The sequence below is a fragment of the Paramisgurnus dabryanus genome, chromosome 12 (assembly GCF_030506205.2).
Source record: "Paramisgurnus dabryanus chromosome 12, PD_genome_1.1, whole genome shotgun sequence".
Taxonomy (NCBI): domain Eukaryota; kingdom Metazoa; phylum Chordata; class Actinopteri; order Cypriniformes; family Cobitidae; genus Paramisgurnus; species Paramisgurnus dabryanus.
This window is the reverse complement of record NC_133348.1, coordinates 25,807,334-25,824,779: the sequence shown is the minus strand read 5'-3', so window position 1 is coordinate 25,824,779 and position 17,446 is coordinate 25,807,334. Positions and strand designations below refer to the sequence as shown.

Genomic DNA, 17,446 nt, shown 5'->3' with positions numbered 1-17,446 from the left:
ATTGCCCACCGGGCCACGGTGGATGTCCGAGGCCAGTGAGGGGGCAATATTACTATGTTTGATGCCATATCTGAGAATGGTGTGGCCACTCACATCTCCAGTCTTGGCCCATACTATACACAGATGCTCCTCATCTTCTTGGACCGCCTTCATTTTGATTTGATCCCTCAAAATGAGAAAGGTCTCGTCGGGCCTCACCTACCACAATATGTCATTGTATGGGACAATGTGAATTTCTACAGTGGCCTGCTAATCAGGGACTGGTTCACTACTCATCCAAGGATGGTCATGGTGTTCCAACCACCATATTCTCCTTTCCTTAATCCTATAGAGTTTTTCTCCTCTAGGAGGTGGAGATATATGAGCATAGGGCTCAAAATCAAAGGTCCCTGCTCCATGATGAACGCTGCGTGTTACAGTTTTTCTCAATTGCTTTGGCTCAATTCTCAAATGAAAATTTTATTTTCCAAAACAATAAGATCAGATCTTTAAACAATTAGCTTATTGTTCACATCAGATTGGAATTTCTTATTGATTTGAGCAAATTGCAAATGCTTTGGCACATGTGTGCAAACAATAAGTACAATCGTCTGCAGTTTGCCCAACAACTAATTGCATATGGCTTGTTGATCAAAACTGATGAGTCAATTCTCACTTAAACTGTCAAACTCTTCACAACTTCTCAATCATTTGTCATTGTGTACGCCATCACATTCAAAACGATCCATTCACTTATCAAAAACTACTAAACATGCATGTACATTCCATAAATATCTGACATTGATATTGTTTGTAATGTCTGCTTCATTGGAGATTTTTTCCCTGGTGCATGGCAATGGAAAACATAAGATGTGATGTGGATGAAAATCTTCGGCCTGACCAACAAGAGCGACAGGATGTCCAACAAGAATAATTAGTTTATCATTGAGGTTATTTTGTAGTTATTTTCTATTATATTTTAAGAGATATAAAAGAGATGTTTGTACAGCAATTTGACAAGCAAGATTTCAGTTTAAATGTAATACACATACAAAAATAAATTAAGTGAATAAATAATGTTCATTTACTTTTTTCTATGTACTGTTGACTCTTCTCAATTATTACGATTTTTTTATGAAACCTTATTTTCTATGGTGGACTTTCATGGTGAAAAAACAACTAAACATTTTGACCAGTGTTGCTCACACGATGACAAAAATACTTTATATTTTGGTGCCCTTGGCCAAATTACTGACAAGATAACTAGGTTTTGAAGCATGAATTAAATGTTTTGGGTGTGTAACTTCATTTTGCAATTAAGTTCTGAAGTTCCAGCAAACAGTTGTGATATTTGCACTCACAGTTTAGAGAATAATAAGACTGTTGCGAAAAATGTGCCAAAGCAATTGAAAAAAACTGTAGGATATTACAGGAGATCAGTGTAGGGGATGGTTGCGACAGGCACGCTGTTTTGTTCCCTCGTTGCATTGCAAGGGAGAATAATACACTGTGATGTGGATGAGAATCTGTGGCCAGACAGACAGCAGCGTGTGGATGGTCAGGAGGGTGGGATGGTGGCCAGGAGAGGAAGGGTGAGGACAGCGACCAGTGAAGAAATGTTAGTTCTGAAACTCCCGCATTATTTACAGCAGGCTGCTTATAATTTTCATTGTTTTTTTGTGTTTATATTGGAGTATATTATGCTTTATATATTTTATTTTGGTCTGGTGTATGGAAGTTACTTTGTGTGTGAATAAAAGTCGTTACAATTTCCTTGGCAGTGTGAGTGCAATGTTTGGTGTCAAACCTTGGAGGCTACTCTTCCCTAAAATCATTTTTTTTTTTCAGTTTTATACACAATTGTATTCTGTTAGCTAGACAAAAAACAGTAGAGTAACCATTGTCAATAAAGGGCTAAGACTGAAAGGTGGACATAAGAGATATTTCAATGGTCCCCTGCCATAGTGACAAAACATCTAAACATTTCGACTTGCAGTACAATGCCAAAGGGACGATACATTTTGGGGGCACTGACTGTTAAAATGAGAAGGATATTTAGTTTTGACACACGAGTGAACTGTTTTGTGAGAGGTATGAGCTTTTGCAGGTGAACCATGTTGTTTTGCCGAACCATCCACTTTATTTTGACAAAAGCACCAAGAGTGTTGAGAACGTCCGTCTGTTTCAAGAAATGAGCCAAAGCAGTTGAGAAGGATATTTGCCATTTTTGTGGCACTGACGCTTTATATGGGAAAGGAATTTAGTTTTGAAGCATGAGTGAACAGTTTTGGGAAATATATGAGCTTTTGCAAGTAAGCTATAGTGTTGAGCTGAACTGTAAGACTGTTTTGCCAAATTATCTTAGAGTTTTGAGAATGTAATTTCTGTTTCAAGAAATGAGCCAAACCAATGGAGAAAAACTGTAATTGCTTACAGTTTTTACCAATTGCTTACACACGTTTTCAAAACTAAGTCTCCTTTTTTCAAAACTCTACACACAATTCTCAAAACTGCACACACAAAATGCAAAATAGCACATATATCCTTCAAAATGCAACACTGCATTCAAAATGCCACAAACACGTGTCAAAATGAAGCATTTGCATCAAATGGCAAACACATCTTTCAAAATAATACATTTTTGGATATACCATCTAAACACTGCTGTTCTAAATCTAAAGCTCTTTGGTCTTTCATGGGCTTATATCTACATTTCAATACAATGTTCTACAGTGAAAGTAATCTGCCGAGAGGGGTAAAAAGTACACCGGAGACGCCAATGCAATGTGGAAACAGAAAATATTTATTAGTCCAAATATTACTGTTGTATACATTAGCATACAACAAAACTATAAACATGTAAACCAAAAGTATATTCTTTACAGTAGAATACAGTAAATTGTGTGTGGGGTCCTGTTCCAGGAATTGGCAGGGGGGGGTGCAGATTGACAAAACAGTGACCTTTGACCTATTTATAGGCATATCTATACTACTGTAAAGTAAAGCAGTGATTGGTTAGTGATCAGTAAAGCATTTAGTGTTTGCACATGTGAGGAGTGTGTCTGTGTGACCTGGTGAATGAGTGTAGCATTTTGATTGGTTGTGTTTGGAAAAGGAAAGCAAGTGACTTCCTCATAGATCTTTGTGTTTTAGGTAGAGAATTGTGTGTAGTGTTTTGAAAAAAGTGTTTTATGCAATTGAAAACTGAGTCAAAGGCTGAGAAATAGCTTATGGTTTTGAAGATTTGGCATGTAGTTTGACACTCTGAGTGAGAGCTTTCAAAAATCGTGTGACATGAAAAGATTTTGTGTGTAACCAATCTTAAAAAACTCTAAATTTTTTCACCTGTGCTCACCATTATGCAGCACTGGTGCATCACAATGAAAATGTGTTGGCAGGTTGTGTCTAAACAGGTGAAAAGGGCATATGGTTTTGTCAAAAGAGTGACTGATTTAATCAGTGGGTTCAGGCAACTGAGCATTTGGTTCAGACAATAGGGTTTAGTGTTTTAGCAATTGAGAAAAACTGTATTGCATAACCTGAACTTTGTTAAAGGACAAGTTCGGTATTTTAGACTTAAAGCCCTGTTTTCAGATTGTTTATGGTGAAATAGAATGGTTTTGACTGAAATTTGGACATATGCGGCTGCCCCGAGAATTTTCTGGTGTTTGTGTTTCACCTCCCACCTTTACAATAGGTTTAATGGTGCACTGGAACAATCCTTCCTAAAATGCATTAAACTTTCGTTTACAAAGACGTGAAACTCCGGTATTACTCCGCGCCTGTAACTTTGTTTCTATTCTGGCAATTGGCAATGGCGGATTAGCGCCACCACCTGGGCTGGAGTGTCTATTATTCAAGCTCTAAGCGGAAGAATGTACGGGTGTGAGGCGTTTGGAAAAATAGGTCCACAAGTTTACAACGAATGCTAAAACAGCTGTTGGAAAGCATCTTTTGCAGCGATTTTTTTGTGAGCATATCAGTGAACACCCCTGACCACTCGGTGAGTTTCACGTCTTTGTAAACGAAAGTTTAATGCATTTTAGGAAGGATTGTTCCAGTGCACCATTAAACCCATTGTAGAGGTCTGAGCTGAAACACAAACACGCGAAAATTCTCAGGGCAGCCGCAAATGTCGAAAATTCTGTCAAAACCATTCTATTTCACCATAAACAATCTGAAAACAGGGCTTTAAGTCTAAAATACCGAACTTGTCCTTTAAGTTCAGTAACTTTCAGGTACTGAACTTTATCTCTCTTAATAACTATTTTAACATTAAGCAAGTCATGCATTCTTCTAATTCTGCAATTTTCTAATTCATGCATGTTTTAAAAACCGTATTGTATACGTATTAAAATACATATATTGTATTAAATAAAGCATTTAGGTCGGTACACCTCTCAGAAAACGTACAAATAAAGATTATTTTAGATATGTAATGACTATTTAAAGCATTGAGATCCCAAAACGAGAGCTTAATGTACTTATTTTATGAACCAAAATCAAAATTTCAAAATCCAATTTTGTCCTCTGATTGGTTGAATTATACAGGATTTCCGTGAGATACGTGTGTCACTGTCCTTAATATCCACCCGGAAATAACACAAAGCCCTCTGATCGAAGAAAACTTGTTTACATCGGTGACAATATGCTTTATCAAGATTGAATTAACGCTGCATGTTTAAAATATTCAAAGAATTTTTGCATGTTTGCTATTGTTTTTATAAAATGTTGAGATGTTTGTGAATAATGGTTGCTCACCGGTCTGTTATTGTGGCGAGATCTCCAAGCCCCTAAACACGGCGCTGCATGAAATGTGATTGGAAGTTTTAGGTGTCAGTCATATGGCCTCTTGGATGGTCGTTGGCCATTCAAATCTGCCATGGTTTCCTGACCTTCAGTAGGAAAAATATAGCAAAAATGTTACTATACAAAGACCAACAATTGACTCAATCCCACCTTTAAACAATTGTTTAAACCAGCATACTGCAAGCCTGCTCCTTTTTTATCAGTAACGGCTTGGTAACAGTAAATAATAAATGAGCACCCAAAATTCAGCGAGAGGTTATGTTTATTTATTAGCTTGTTTTTTTCTCATTAAACTCCACCTGACACTTGATCCTGCCGCGGCTGTGCTCTCCACAGAAGTCTAGACTGTGTCACCCTTCAAATTAACGACTATGAATGGGCGCTGCTGCGGATGAAACTCTGTAATATGAATAAAAACGATATTTAAATCAGCATCCAGCTGATCTTCTGTCAGCCACGGCTGTCTCTCCTCCCATTCATTATACAGCTTTGTCACTGGTGTATCTTTAACACTCCACCCTTTCTCACCTATTTGCTTTTCATTCTGCAATTCTCCAGCAAAGACCCTTTGTAGTGACAAAAAGCATTTGTGTTTGCGTATGACAGGTGTGTTAATGTGCCTCTGTTTAGCACATTGGGTCCTAATGGGAGTCTTCACTGTGAGGTGAGGCAGAAAGGGATATGGCGACGGAGAAAATGAGGAACAAAACAGAGCTCAAGAGGTGAAGCTGAGCTTTAATTTAGCTCAGCTTCTGACAAACCCCACTTTAATTCCACATTGGGCTGTCAAATAGGGTAGAAGATCACGGATTCTGTACCTTAAGAACGAGGCGTTTGAAGTATGCGCCACGCTGGCCGTCTGTCTTTGTGTCTGGAGCAGTCTGCCTCAAGGACAAGTTAAAAGTTTAGTTGAATTAAATCCCCTAGAAGTCTTCAAACCTAAATGGCCGGAGGCCTGTATGGATTAGCGATTTCTCTTCAAAGCCCTGAATCAAGATTTCTGCTAGTAATTTACACATTTAAACAAAATGTCAAGATTGGTAGTCACCGCGTGCGCTACGTAATTCTAAAAACTACCTCTGAGACGGCCGGGCCGAGGTAAACCTCACTCATCAATTCATCGCATCACGCAGCCTGTTCCAGCAATGCAAATGTTGCTTTTTAGGCCATGCAAATTGAGTACAGAGTCTGCTGTGAGTTTCTTTAAGGTTGCAGTTTGGTCTCGGCTAATGAGGTCTTGATTTATTGTGATGTTGAATTAGTATGGGTATCTCTCATGTAATGCTTGAACCTCGCTAGCCTTGAATTTTTTTCAGTGCCCTCAATCTTGTGCTATCTCAGCATGTGTAGCAAACCGGTTTATTGCTATATGTTTTACTGCTCTACTTACTGTCTTCAACTTCTACAGAAAGCCACTGTGCTTTTGAATCTTGCTTGTTTAATTCTTATGCTTAAGAAGAAAATTACCTATTGGGTTATGGGCTAAAAACTAGGAGCTAAAGACTAGCTACTTTGCCACATACATTACAGCGAAAACTAGACTTATTGAACAAATCAAAGCAAACATGAAAATGTGTTGATATGATTCTGCAGCATTACATTTCTTTAGGAAACAAAAAATGCATAAAAAATAATTTAAAAAAGATGACTAAATAATAAAGAAAAATCAGCCAATAAGAGCCAAGTATGGATGGAAATGTGAAAGTGATGTAAAGACCAGTTTATCCAGCTGCAATTAACCAAAGATATGGGTAAGATAATAACAAAATTGAGTACAATGCAAGGTTTAATAGACCCCTTCACAGTTCATATCACAGGCGGTTCCCACAGCGCATGTCGGGGTCAGAAAAGTCATTACAGCAGGTTGAGTTGCGTATTATTCGGTATCGTCAAAAATATCTATTGCGTCGTGGGCTGTGAAAATCGCACCAGGTCTGCCGTTAAGTTTTTCGGGATTCCTGCAGAATTTCAAAAACAAAAAAATACAACATCTGTGGCTGCAAGCAAATAAACGTGCAGACTGGGACAATGCAAAGATCAAAGAGGCTTGTGTTTGAAGTGCTCACTTCATTTGAGGTAAGTCATCATTTTTCAGCCCTGTTAGATTAAACTAGAAAGCATGGATGGTATGAACAGTTTGACCCCATGATACACGCCCACCCGATAGGCATTCAATGTTTACAAACCTTGAAGGGGTCTATATACGCTGCTCTAGCAACAAAAGTCCCGCCTTCCATTTAAAGAAACCAATCATTAATCGATAAAGAATGACGATTCTCTGGGACCTCATGTGCAGTAGCTAAAATTTTTTTTTTTGTGCAATTTAAGCTTAAAGGGGTCATATAATGAGACTTTTTAAAGATGTTAAATAAGCATTTGTAAAGTTTTAGCTCAAAATACCGCAAATAACTGCAAATATGTTATTACCGCGAATAAGAGAGCTCTCGCTCTCTCTCTCTGCACTAAATGGCTGTACCGTGGTTAGATACTGCAGATTAAAGGGTGGTATTATTATAATAAGATCCCCTTCTGACATCACAAGTGGAGCCAAATTTCAATGACCTATTTTTTTCACATGCTTCCAGAGATTGGTTTACCAAAACTAAAGTTGAGACCACAAGAAGCTGCTTGATAAAATGCCAACAGTGTAAATTTCCAGATATGTTAAAATATAACATAGTTTTGATCGTTTTGGATGCTTTTCGGCATTGCGTCACACTACAAAAATATGCAGCATTTTTGTCAAATTAACACATATTTGTATGTTACTTAAAAAATTAAGTTATGTCAACTTTTCATAAGCCAAAACTTGCATCAAAACCTTTTATAAAATTTGTCCTAAAACCAAAATGTGTGCAAATTCTTGTCATAGGACAACTTTGATGAACTTTTCTGATCCACTTTAAATGTTGACTAGTATAGTAGGTTGAAATGGCTTGCAAAACCAAGTTGTTTTAACTTCATGCTCCATTATTTTTAAAGCGATAGTTCACTTTAAAATGAAAATTCTGTCATAATTTTCTCATCCTCATGTTGTTCTAAACCTGTATAAATTTCTTTTTTCTGATGAACACAAAAGAAGATATTTTGAGAAATTATGCTAAACATACAGCAGATAGTGACCATTTCCATACTAGGAAAAATATTTTGGAAGTATTGTGATAAATGATGAAGAAAATATTTTGATAAATGATGTTAAACAGACAGTTGACGGTACACATTAAATTCCATTATATGTTTTATTCCTAGTATGGAAGTTAATGGTCACTATCTGTTTAGCATCATTTCTCAAAATATCTTCTTTTGTGTTCATCAGAAAAAAGAAATTCATATAGGTTTACAACGACATGAGGATGAGTAAATGATGACAGAATTTTCATTTTAAAGTGAACTATCCCTTTAAAATGTATATTTGTGTTATTTAATAGTCTTGTTTTGTTTTTCTTTACTATTATTCTACAATGTGGAGGTTAGTGTTCGACCAAATCAAAGCAAATATGATCATGAAGATGTTATTTTATGGTGTAACATTTTTCTTTAAAAAACGGCATTTAAGACAAGCTTAAACTTATTCAGAACTTACTTTAAAGGGGACATATTATGAAAATCTGACTTTTTCCATGTTTAACTGCTATAATTGTGTCCCCAGTGCTTCTATCAACCTAGAAAATGTGAAAAAGATCAGCCCAGTAACTTAGTTTTGGTAAACCATTCTCTACAAGCATGTGAAAAAATAGGTCATTGTAATTTGGCTCTTATTGTGATGTCAGAATAAGGTAATACCGCCCCTTTTATGTGCACTATCCAAACACAGCACTGCGATTTAGTTCAGAGAGAAAGACAGTGAAAAGAAGGACTTGACAGCACAATTGAGTTTCAATTACAACAAACCACCATCATTGTGATCAGTGTTTGCACTTCAGCCACTCATTTGCATTTTAAATGACACACCCAAAACGGCACACTTTTGCTCAGACCTCTATTAAGACTTAGTTTACATCTTAAAAAAAATCTCATAATATGTCCCCTTTAATAAGCAGTCAATGCATGCATTTACATATTTGCACAATGGGAGAATTACAAGAATTACCTGTAATAGGTTACGCTGCTGTTATCTTTATTCCGATCCAATTTTTATTCCAATTCCATCCTTCAATGACCAGGTGCGTGGAAATACAGGTGGCAATCTGAAAATAAACGGAGAAGAGCAGTCAGCCACACTTGGTGATTTGAACCTAAAACCCCTCTGATTATGTCCATTACTCGAGTCAGTGGTCCATGCTCTCATAATGCCACTCGACCAAACTATAGTCTCTTCTCTGACCTAATCCCTTCTGCCTATTTGCCATCTGTGGTAAACAGGCCTGACAAGTGGGAGTCAGTCTGGACTTTGATGTCTAGTGATGGAGAACAAATATCTCTGCGAAGGCAGCACATGATTTCTTTACCTCCTAAGGTTTACCCAACACCACCTGCTGTGACCTGACATTGAATACACTGAAAAAAGTGTTTCATTGGATCAAAGTAAAAATTTTGCATCAACTTGTTACAACTAATTACTTTACTTTTTATCAACCTAAAATTTTTACTTTGAACAAAATGAACTATCCATTACTTAGCCAAAGCAAAAAGTATCTTTGAATCAAATACATTTTTTAAGTTTAATGAAATGTCAAATATACTTTGTCTTAATGCATTAACGTAATTATTTTACTTTGTATTTGGTTGGATATTTGGTTTGATGTAAAGTAAAATAATTAGCTGTAACAAGTTGACGCAAAATTTTTACTTTACATCTAACCAAATACAATTTAAAATATTAATTTAATATAAAGAAATTTATTTACTTTCAGAATGTGTAATTTTACCATCTGTCTAAGATGAATGACTTCAAGCATCAAACTTTGACAATTTATTTTGTCATAATATACATTTTTTGTACAAATACACACTGTCTAACAATGTCAACACATTATAATCTTGACAATTTGTCATAAAACATTTCAACAATATGTATAGTATTGTTATAAAAACACATACTGTATAACAGTTTTTAGTATTTGTAGACACACTGGATAAAATGTAAATTCTAAATAAGAGTCAGTTATGGTTGATAGATAAACCATAAAACTTAATCAAGATAAAACAAATCAGGTTTAGTAAACAGTATTACAGTTAATGTTGTATAAAAGGCTCAAAAATGTACCTTCAGTAGCTGGGTCAAAGGAAACAAATTTACTCCTGCAGTTTTGAAGAGGGGTTCTGCACCCTTCGGCTCATCTGCTTACTGTCTACGTCCATGACATTTTTTTTAAAGGCTTTAAAGGTATATTTGAGTCCATCAGGATATTTTAAGTTCAGTTCAAATGAGTCCAAACATGCACATGCAACAGAGGGCAACTCATTTTTTATTACTCCACACCATCAATGAAAATGTCCAGTGCAGGATTAGGAGCATCACTTTCACGGATCACAAAAAATTCCATGGTGGTCTTTTTGAATTCCCTCTCCGCTTCTTCCCTCTTGTCAGCCTAAAAACATACAAGAACAGAGACCAATTTAGGGACTGTGCATATATATGTACACTAGATGTCGCCTTGGCTACGGCAGTTCATTGGACCGAATGCGTCAAACAGAGCCGCCATCTTGAAACAGGGGAATCCCGCATCGGCGTCATTGTACGCAATGGTGTAACAGAAATAAAATCACCATAAATCGTCATGAACGCGATTTTCTTGGTTTTCTTTTGGTTCGTTTCAACAGTCAGACATGTTTTTAGTACAGGAAAAAATAAGTTTTGATTTTATGAAAATGTACTTTTTCTAACTGTAATGCATAGTGCTAGTAGCCCTTTCATCCATGCGCAGCACAAAAGTCTGGCATCGTTCATGAATTCGAAGTACAGGCGGAGATAGCTGCTTTACCTAGATACTTCCTATGACAAGACCCCTGATCTAAGATGGCAGCGGTTTTGACGCATGCTCAGAACCCCAAGGCGACAAAAATTAGTTTCAGTGCAGCTTAAAGGGCTTTAAACTATACCAGACGAGGAATAAGTGTCTTATCAAAGAAATGATCGGCCCTTTAAAAAAATACAACTGTATTTGGTTTATAGACACAAATGATCGCCTTGCTTCAGCTTTCTGTATTCTTCAAAGAGCTTACGCTGTATGTCCTACGCCAGGGCTATTCAAATCTTACCCTGGAGGGCCGGAGCACTACAGAGTTTAGGTCCAACCCTAATCAAACTTACCCACCTGTGATTGTCTAGTGATCATGAGGACCTTGATTAGCTTGCTCAGGTGTGTTTGATCAGGGTTGGAGCTAAACTCTGCAGTGCTCTGGCCCTCCAGGGTAAGATTTGAATAGCCCTGTCCTATGCCTTCCCTATTCTACTTACAGAAAAAACAGAACTGGTGCTGCGTGCGTTTGTTCCGTAAGTAGAATAGGGAAGGCGTAGGACATACAGCGTAAATTCTCGGAAGAATACTTCAGCCATTTGTGTGTAATTGAAGTCCACTATATATGGAGAATAATCCTGGAATGTTTTCATCAAAAACCTTAATTTCTTTTATTTAGTTAAGAAAGAAAGTCATGAACATCTTAGATGACATGGACGTGAGTAAATTATGAGGAATGTTTAATTCAGAAGTGGGCTAATACTTTAATTGCTGTAGCGTGCATATGTTAAGCATTTAGCTTAGCACCATTCATTCCTTAGGATCCAAACAGCATGCAGTTACACCATCATACCTGACTAGTCCCCCTTTTTTTAGAATTTGAGGGAGAGTTCTGATGATGTTACTGCGACCGAGGTCCGAGTGCTGCAAACTAAGTGCTCTTCCGCCATACAATATAGTTCTCACTTTTTATCCGCTTAGAAAATCACGTTTTATTTTGTGCCACCATACTTACTCATGTTACTACTCATGTAACAGTCTTTAAATAGGGAAAACATGGAAGTGTTTGGTGGCTTCTAAATGTATCCCTGTTTGGAACCTAAGGTATGAATAGGGCTTGGCTAAATGCTAACACATTTACGACACACTGTACAAAGATTAAGTGTACTTATTGAAAAAAGATAGGGATGGATTAATTCGTCTAAGTTGAGGTAAGAACATAAAATATTGGAAAACTGTGGTGTTTTCCTTTAAAGGGATAGTTCACCTTAAAATGAAAATTCTGTCATCATTTACTCATTCTCATGTTGTTCTGAACCTGTATAAATGTATTTTTTCTGAAGAACACAAAAGAAGATATTTTGAGAAATTATGGTAAACACACAGCATAGTGTTCATTGACTTCTATAGTAGGAAAAATATTTTGGAAGTATTGTAATAAATGAAGAAAATATTTTGATAAATGATTGTAAGCACACAGTTGACGGTACCCATTAAATTCCATCATATTTTTTTATTCCTACTATGGAAGTTAATGGTCACTATCTGCTGTGTGTTTACCATCATTTCTCAAAATATTTTTTTTGTGTTCATCAAAAAAAAAGAAATTCATACAGGTTTAGAACAACATGAGGATGAGTAAATGATGACAGATTTTTTATCTTAAGGTGAACTATCCCTTTAAGGCAAACATGGTTGGAGAAAATTTCAGTAGTTTGCATTGTCAACATTACCTGGTATTCTTTGATCAGACAGCTTGCATCTTCACATGAATAGTACATGAATCAGGCACTTCAGCAGGCTTTCTCTTCTGATTTCTACGTCCAGACTCTACAAAATTTTCAAGATGTATTGTTTATTTTAGACCAAAATACTACTAAATTAATTGCCACAAGCAATTTTGTTCGCATGCAACCAATACCTGATCCATAACTTTAATAGTGTCCTTAGTTTTTCATGGAGGACTCCACCTTTGCTCCTAATAACATGAGAGCTCTGTCTGTCCAAAGAGGCCATAAATCTTGATTTTCAAGGTAAGATCGTGATGCGCAATTCTGCATTAATCTGAAAGTAAGAGAAACAGAAAATACACTTCTGAAAAAAATTATTTCTAGAACTAGTTGTAAAATAGATATACACACAAAACATTGAATGAATATATAATTAGAGCATCTAAGACATTTTCAAAAGCACTACATCCTATGGTAAAAACTATGGTTAATTCAGTACAAGTCACATTTTAACATTTTATAATAAAATAAATGCTTTTACCTCCTCTGGCAATCTTTCTTGCAGTTCTTGAACAGTAGGTTGGTTTTCCACAATCTCTTGTCTGCGTAAGGCAAACGTCTTTGTCATAATGTTTGCTGATGTCTCTCCAGGGATGGGATATGATTGGCCTGAACAAATAATAGATAATTGCTAGACATTTACATGTTCACTACATCTTGTGACATAAACAAAAGTTTTTATTTTAAAAAAGAATACTGTGGAGATCATTTTGTTTGTATGGACCCTGTCAAGAACCGAAAGATTTTATGTTTGCTCGTCTCTCCACATGTGCAGTTTTGAGTGCATAATATTACACAGAAACGGAGCGCGAATTTCAAACAGCGCTTCCGGAAGGAGATGCAGCATAAACAGTCGCATTGCTCTATTGGCCAAATGCATTTTAATCGACTACAGTATGAGGCAAAGTAGCAAAACTGTCGCTAAAGTTTACACATCAAGAGTTCTGATCTTTGAAGGGCATATAGACACTTTCATCCGCATGCGTATAGAAACTGCCCACTTTAGCGCCTTTTTGCGGTGAAATTGTTTAAAATCACTTTGGTATTAACACCTGCAAGCCTTTAAAACACGTGCAAATGATTAAACGTTTCCTATTTTAATTTGCGCATTAATCCGCGAATCGCATGTGAGCCGAACCGTCATGCTCAATCAACTGCGATCCGACCGGTACACCACTAAGTAATACTAACCATATATAAAACAACAGTACAATCACACATGTATAATGTTAATAATACGCCAAAACGTATGTTTAAAATTACTTACCAATTTTCTTGAATCCCATTGTACGACGCGGAGTTCATCCATCGGTGCAGTGTATAACAAGATGGCGGAAAGCTGAACTTCAGCTGAACGTCCTCACGCACGACCAGGATGACGTTACGTAAGTCACGTGACAATGGAAACTAATATTTTTACTTTAATTTACAGAAATTTATTTACTTTACACCAACAGGACTTACTTTTAATTTAAATCAAACACATTTTTTACATAAAACTGATGGCTGGACAGAAAATGTATTTTTTTGAGTTAGATCAAATATAAAAACTTCTTTAGAGTAATGACATGCGTTGTGCACTTTTTTCAGTGTACAAGGGCTGATGGCAAAAGGTGTTGATCTGATTTAAAATATGTGTCTGCAACAAAAACAAGTTACGACCTGAGACAAAGCCTAAAGCAAACCGTTTCTTCTATGGATTGATAGGGGTTACTCTACACAGCGTAAACACTTGGAACATGCATGCTACATGACTGAAGCTCTTAATGTTTTAAGGTTTGTGGAAAAAGTGTTTCTGTACACTCTGAAAAATGCTGGGTTATTTTTAACCCAGCGTTGGGTCAAAAAGAGAAAATTGCAGCCGTTGGGTTAAATTAACCCAGAAAATGTTTATATTTGACCCCAAATTGGGTTGGGTTTGTCCCTTTTTGACCCAACAACAGGTTAAAAATAATCCAGTGTAACTCAATTGACATTCCTGTACTGTAGCAGCTCAAAGCTCATGGGTTCGATTCCCAGGGAACATATTGGGTGTTTCTCAAACTTCCTAGGATGCGTCCTAGAAAGGCTACATATCTCAAATGCCACGTCATCACGCATCTTCAAAGGACATCTCAATCTGAAGGATGCTTCAAAGACAGCCTCAGTTTTGTGCCACTCTTGAGCACAGAGCTCAGCCAATTTCAGTATAAAATGTAAGACCAAAACATGTTTTACGCACAAAGACATTCATATTTACCTTGATTTTATTCACAATGTTAAACTACAAATCCTGTGTAGATCTGGGAGACCACAAACGGTTGATATATGATTCTCATTCACAGTACTAAATTAATGAAAAGTTTTAATAATTTATTACATAACTATAAAGTTGTGGAGAAAACAACCTTGAACTGTCAGAAAGACTGTACTAGAAAGGAAGCAGCCTTCCTAGGGTGTGTTTGAGAAACACCCATAATGATACAAAAATACCTATATCCTGAATGAATCAAATTTGAACAGATCAAAAAATATCAAGACACACGCTGACACAGGGAGAACATGCAAACTAAATACTAATACATTTGCTTAACAAACCCATTTTGTTTTGGAAATTGTTTTTAATGTTGTGTATATATTTTCTGTATCTTAAAGAGAGCAAAACCTAAATATGGATGTTCATTAATATTTTGCTAAAACAACAAAGATGGTGGTGGTCTAACGGTGCATTCACACGGGGCGTAAGCGTTAACGCTTAACGGAAGGCTTGTCTGAAGCGTGGCCAACAGCCAATCACATGCTCCGTTCTTCCATAAACGTAATTGGCTGGCTCTGTGTAGGTTATTTGCATAAGGCGATCTGATTGGCTGACGCACGCGTTGCCGCTTTAAAAGTTGAAAATGTTCAACTTCTGCCGCGAGCAACGGCACTGACGCGGCGCCGACTGATCCACAATTCAGTTCGCCAACGCTTGACGTCACCCATTAAAAGTGAATGGGAAGCGTCAACGCTTACGCCCCGTGTGAATGCGCCGTAAGACTTCCTTGAGTACTGTACACTCTCACAAGAAAGTACAAAAGCTGTCACTGGTACAGTACCTTTCATAAAGGTCCTAATTTGTACCTCTTATGTACAAATATGTATACATTTGGTACCCATATGTTCCTCTGAGGTGGTGATATGCACTCTTTAGGTACCAAGGTATCATTTTTAAAATGGAAGCCCCAGCCTATTATACACCTATACATTATTTGAAGTTCAGATAGTTTTAAATTCTTTCTGATGAAGATAGCTGATGACTTCTCTGAGGAGTTATGTGACACGACCTGGTGAAGTTAAATAGAGATCTTTAGACAAGTGTTTTTCTGTAGCAATGATACAATATGCTTCTAAAGGCTGATTTAGACTTATAGGATGATTGGTCCCATGTCCCCATTCTTCACTCGGTAAGACACTAGAGAAACAGGAAATATTATTTTTTTAAAGCCATTGCCCTATAAAAATAAAGCAAAAGTTCTATTAAATGTGCTTTTACACGCCTCTATTGTCTTATTCTTTATTCAACCTTCAAGCTATGCAACTTTATATGATCTTTTCCTATTAGAATGATTGAACCATCTGCCGTGCGCCTCTGACTTTCCATTTAAACAGTGAAAATGTTCATAAAGGATCTAATGAGAGCTGTATGTTTTGTGTCAATAGTGAATTAGACTGTGACAAATGAAATCAGTGCAGAAAGCCGGGGCGGATCGGGTTGGTGTAGCGGTCGTGTGTCTGAATGACAGGATGTGACATGTGTGAAACGTGCATATATTTGTTTGACTGAACACCTGCCACATGTGGAGGCACTCGTAGGAAGTGTGGGGTGTGAAATGAGGAGGGAGCAGTGACAGTTTACATTTACATTTACACAGACAGACAACAATGGTGTTAATTACTTTTATGACAGCTTTTGTTGCTTCATGCAGTTCTATCAACATACTCAATCAAAATCAATTCCTTCATGTCCCCAAAAGGTCTTTATTATTCACAGTGTATAGGAAAATCTCGGAAACTGTGGCTTGCTGAGATACAAGCTACAGTACTCATTATTTGAAAAAAGAGTTAATCCAAAATGTAAATTAACTTATTTATAAAATTTAATGTGTTAAGTCAATTTAAAATAACCATGTCAATCCAAGATTGGACTGTAAAAATTGTTTCCCTTCATTTCAACTTTGATTTTTTTATCTTGACTAATGACGAGTTGCTGTAACTTAAGCTTAGCTATTTTAACTTTATTTTATAAGTTACAGCAACTCATCGCTAGTCAAGATTAAAAAATACAAGTTGAAATTCAAGTTGATTATGCTTTTATGTATATTAATTTTTTATTCCACTTTTTTTGAAAATAGGCTCATTTTCCAGCTTCCATGTCCCCTGCAGCAGGCACAATGATATTACACAAGGCCCGAAAATAGTCCCCTGCTTTGGAAAGTTACTATGGGGACTATTAGTGATGGGGATGAGACCGCCTATGCCGAATCCGAGTCAAGACCGAGTCTTTGAGGGGTCGACACAGAGTCGAGACAGAGTCGTTGGTTTTCAAATACAGTCGAGTATTTGACTGTTTTTTCTAGAGATAAAAAACGGCTCTGATGGTAGTATCTTTGCATTGCACCATGGGATGTCATTTTTAAATAATGCCCATCAAGATTGCATTTTATTATTATTATTATGTGTTGTGTGTTTTTTATATGAACCTAAAAAAATGCATTGGTCTCGAGGACTCTGTCTGAAATTATGAGTCTTTCTCCTACTGTAGTCCGATACCGAGTCAAGGCCGAGTTTTTGAAGGAACAAGTCCCGACTCGAGTACTACATCACTAGGGACTATTTTCAGGTCCTGCGTAATATCATTGCGCTTCCTACAGCCATGTTACGGCAGCAAAACTCCTTGATTATTACGCCAGAATGAGAGTATAGAGCCCTTAATCGCCCACGTCACTG

At 36.8% G+C, this 17,446-nt stretch overlaps 1 long non-coding RNA gene across 1 annotated transcript; it reads right to left on the bottom strand.

Annotated features, from left to right (window-relative positions):
* Window positions 1–9,716: 9,716 nt before the first annotated feature.
* Window positions 9,717–14,073, bottom strand: LOC135739065 (uncharacterized). Its single transcript, XR_010528824.1, has 5 exons — window positions 13,746–14,073; window positions 12,960–13,087; window positions 12,610–12,752; window positions 12,422–12,518; window positions 9,717–10,319 (listed from the first exon to the last, which is right to left on the bottom strand). It is a non-coding gene; the product is annotated as an uncharacterized lncRNA (long non-coding RNA).
* Between the last annotated feature and the right edge of the window lie 3,373 nt (window positions 14,074–17,446).